Genomic DNA, 4855 nt, shown 5'->3' on the forward strand with positions numbered 1-4855 from the left:
GTCATTAGCTTTCTTATATCTCATTCACATGCTAGATCTAGACTCAAATAAAGAAAAAAAAGTACTAATGGCAACAAATATCAATAGCTCTGATACCAATGAAAAGAGGACTCGTGTGATCTAAACGGAGTATATAATAATTTTTTTTCTTTCTTTTCTTCACAGTCTAGATCACTCACAAGAAGTCCTTTTACAATATAACAGCTTCAAATAAAATAAAATAAAGGAATACAATAGGATCTCAAGAACTTGAAGCCATTAACAAAGAAATGACAACCTATGCTTGGGAATAAAATACATAATAAATAAATATGGAAGAAGCAAAAGAGAATACCGGAGATTACCTCAACCAAGCTTCTTACACCCCACATCGAGTCATCACCTTCCGATGACGCGTGACCCAATGATCAACTTTCAATCTCAACCAAGGAAAGTAAGTTTGGACAAGCCACACCAATGGAACATGAACTCCTTGATCACAAAACTCAAAGCCTTAAGTGAATCCCCTTAGCAACCTAGTTTGAGAGATATGCTCTCTTTTCTGCCACAACTCTATAGTCTAAACCCCAAAAAGAGATGAAAAATCATGAGAGACACCATGAGAGAGTAGAGATAACCACCATGAGATGGTAGAGAGAACTACCATGAGATGACAGAAGATGAGAGAAGAACCATGAAGTGAGAGAGAGTAGGGTGTGCCCTCCTTTGATTGCATAAAGGAGAGATAGAAGCTTTCCAACGAGAGAGAGAGAGAGAGAGAGAGATTTTCGTAGGGTGGGGCGTGCCCCACCTTACATGGATGAGAGAGAGAGAGAGAGAGAGAGAGAGAGAGAGAGAGAGAGAGAGATGGAAAGTTGTAGGTGTAAGAGATAAGGTGTAGAGATTTGAGTTGGAATAAACCCATTTTTATTGTGCTTGAACAAGATTAGGGTTTCTCAGGGTTTTCCTTGGCTTGCCACTCATGTGAGATTGAATATGCACAATTGATCTTGAGTGACTTGTGGGGTGAAAGATATGAGTCGTCCAATTTATAGATGAGCCATCAATATCCTATGGAATATGCTAGAGCCATTATCCTCTGCTATTTTCCAATCAGTTAATTCAAATAAGAAATTAACATATCATAATATTATCCTTTATTATTTATACAAAAGTCTTCTCATACATACCAAAATATCATTCAATTTTTTTCTCAAAGCTCTCAAGCTTACTAAAAACAACACAAACTTATCTCTCAAGCTTTAGAGTTTGATCTCCATAAAATAGAATGTTTCTCTAGGTGGGGCGTGCCACCTATTTGGGCACATAATGAGCCCTACCCAATATGCAATAGTGGGCCAAAAGACCTATTAGGGTTCTCATGCAATTTAAGTTATTTTTGTATTTTTAGAGATACACAATCATATTTTAATATTTAAATCAAGATATCTATTTTTATTAATCCAAATTTGATAAATAAAATATCTAGAGATTCTCTATTAAGAGTATCGACATTGACCTCTTTACTCTTATGATTATCATCATCATGTATCAAATTAGTATAGTTTTCTCGTAGGAAAAAAATCACATCGTCATGAACAGAAAGATTTAAAGAGACATCAACACCCAAAGAAAGATCATGATGAGCCTCCACTCTCTTATCATGATCACCCAACTCACGACCCATATGAGACTCGTACTCGCAAGAAGCTCTAGAGGTATTGCTAGAAAAGGAGTCTAGCATCTTATGGGTTACACGTGAGCCTTCTATCATGTTCAACAAGATGATGGATGTTGTAGTAGCAACAACGTCCCTAGCTAAAAGACCTGTGAAAGCATCATGTGGCTGAACGATCACTCCACCAGAATTGACCGCTGCGTGCACAACTTGAGGCTGCAATCCACCACTAGAAACCAACAAAACATTAGACGCTATTGTAGCGTCCATAGATAAACATGGCTGATACTTGTACATATTCTCTCAAATAAATTATACTAAAATGTTGATTTCCTAAAATCTTGTATTAGGGGATGATCTCTTATACTCTTCCTAAAATATCTACTCTTCCAGCACAAATTTTAGGAAAGGGTTGGATAAAAAAAATTCTCCTATTTATCAATAAGATATGGAAACAATATCTCTCTCTTCCTAAAATCTCTACTTTCTCTCCTTCTCTTATCAAAATCTCTATTCTACATGCACAAAATTTTAGTCTCTATCTCTTTCCCTAAACATGAGGTATATGTCCTACAACTTCTATAACGTTAAGATCCATTCTTATTTTCATGACAAGTGCCCACCTCTTAACTTTGCTTAATAATGTAATATAGATATACGTATATATTTATATAATATTTATATTATTACATTATAAATAATATGTTTATTATATTAAATCTATTATATATAATATATTTATTATATTATATATAATATATATTATTATATATAATATATATTATTATATATAATATATATTTATTATATTATATATAGTATATACACATCTTATATTAGATTAAAAATTTGATTTCCAAGAATCTCTTATTCTCTCTCTCTTGCACGTACTCTCTCCCCAAAATCTCTTTTAAAATCGCTCATTATCTCTCTCTCTGTTGTGCATATTCTCTTAAATAAATCCCTACTAAAATGTTAATTTCCTAAGATCTTGTATTAGAAGATTATATCTCATACTCTTCATAAAATAGATACTCTTCAGGCATAAAATATTAGAAAAGGGTAGAGATCCTATTTTCTCTACTCTTCACGCACAATTTTTAGGAAATGGTTGGATAAAAAAATTATCCTATTTCTCAATAAGATATGGACACAATATCTATCTCTTCCTAAAATCTCTATTTTCTTCCTTTTCTTAAAACATTATTATCTACATGCACAAACTTTTAGTCTCTCTCTTCTCTTAAACATGGGATATATGTCCTACAACCTCTATAATATTATGGTCACTTCTTATTTTTACGACACGCGTTCACTCTTTAACTCTTGCATTAGAGTCCATTCTTATTTTCGAGACATGTGTCTACCCCTTAACTCTTGCTTAATAATGTAGCATATAATGTAGTATATATATATATATATATATATATATATATATATTTATATTATTATATTATAAATAATATATTTATTAGATTAAATATGTTATATATAATAATATATTATAATTACATATAATATATATTTATTATATTATATATAATATATGTTATATATAATACAAATATGCAAATATTATATGTAATAATAATATATTATTATATATAATTTATTATAGGGTTTGTTTAGAGTTAACAACCCCTAAAATCATAAAGGTTAAAGTTAGAAGGGGTTGTGATGGGTTTATTTATCAAAAAGATAGTTTAAAAAATTATTTTAATAGGTAACTTAACCATTAAGCAATGAAAAATTTGAAATTTTTACAAAAGTATAATGATATTTTGGAAGTTAGTGTCCTAAATTTTATTTGTAGAATACCCTTGTCTTTTAGTAAAAATCTATGAAGAAAACAAAAGTAGCTCTTGTCTAATATGTACAAAATTGTCCTTACTTAATAATGAAAATATCACAAAAAGTAATTTTTTTTAAAAAATAGAATATACTGGAATTTTATTTGTAGAATGCCCTTGTTTTTTAGTAAACTTTGCCCTTTATAAAGAAAACAAAAAATATTACACAAAATAATTTTTTTTAAAAAATAGACTATAATCTTCACCACTCTCTCTATCTTTAACCTTTGTAATTTTAAAGGTTGTGAAGTTTAGATTATCCCTTTATTATATTATATATAATATATACATATCTTATATTATATTAAAATTTTGATTTCCTAAATTCTCTCATTGGCTCTCTTGCACATACTCTCTCTCTCTCCTCAAAATCTCTCATTATATATCTCTTTCTCTTGTGCATATTCTCTCAAATAAATCCTACTAAAATGTTGATTTCCTAAAATCTTGTATTAGGAGATTATCTTTTATATTCTTCCTAAAATAGTTACTCTTCATGAATAAAATATTAGGAAAGGGTAGATATCATTTTTTTCTCTACTTTTCACTCACAAATTTTAGGAAATGGTTGGATAAAAAAATTGTCCTAGATATGGAAACAATCTCTCTTCCTAAAATCTCTATTCTCTCCCTCCTTAAAATCTCTACTCTACATGAACAAAATTTTAGTCTCTCTTCCCCTAAATATGTGTATATATCCTACAACTTGTATAACATTAGAGTTCCTTCTTATTTTCATGACATGTGTAAACCTCTTACCTCTTGTTTAATAATTTATTCTCTCTGTTCTCCTAAATATAACGTATATGTCCTATAACCTCTATAACATTAGGGTCTTTTTTAATTTTCGCGACACGTATCTACTCTTTAACTCAACTTTTGCTTAATTATGCAGTATAGATAGTATAAATATAAATATATATAATATAAAAGATATTTTTTAATTAGTTAACTTTTAAAATAAATTATAGCTATTTTTTTTAACTATTTATGACCAAACAAATATAATTTTCAACTAAAAATGCACTTATTTGTAAAACTGCTTATAAGTTTGTCTAAAAATTTTTTATGATGAAAACTGACAATGAACAAATAATTTATTATCATAATGTTATTGAAATTGCGAATTATCAATGACAACAATTACAATCAAATAGGCCTACTTCTCGATAACATGCTTGCAAGTAAATCTCCATCCGGTGCTAATGGAGGGCAAAATTTCTGAACGCAAGGATAGAGACTAAAGAAAGGCACTGTTTCACTATTCGTAATCTTTCATAAATATTATTCAAATTACGTGTGCTTGAGCCGGTGATTATAAATATCTCTTCATAATTCCAAGGGTCCC

This window comes from Amborella trichopoda, chromosome 9, assembly GCF_054954075.1.
Source record: "Amborella trichopoda isolate Santa Cruz 75 chromosome 9, AtrichopodaSantaCruz75HAP2 v2.0, whole genome shotgun sequence".
NCBI lineage: Eukaryota > Viridiplantae > Streptophyta > Magnoliopsida > Amborellales > Amborellaceae > Amborella > Amborella trichopoda.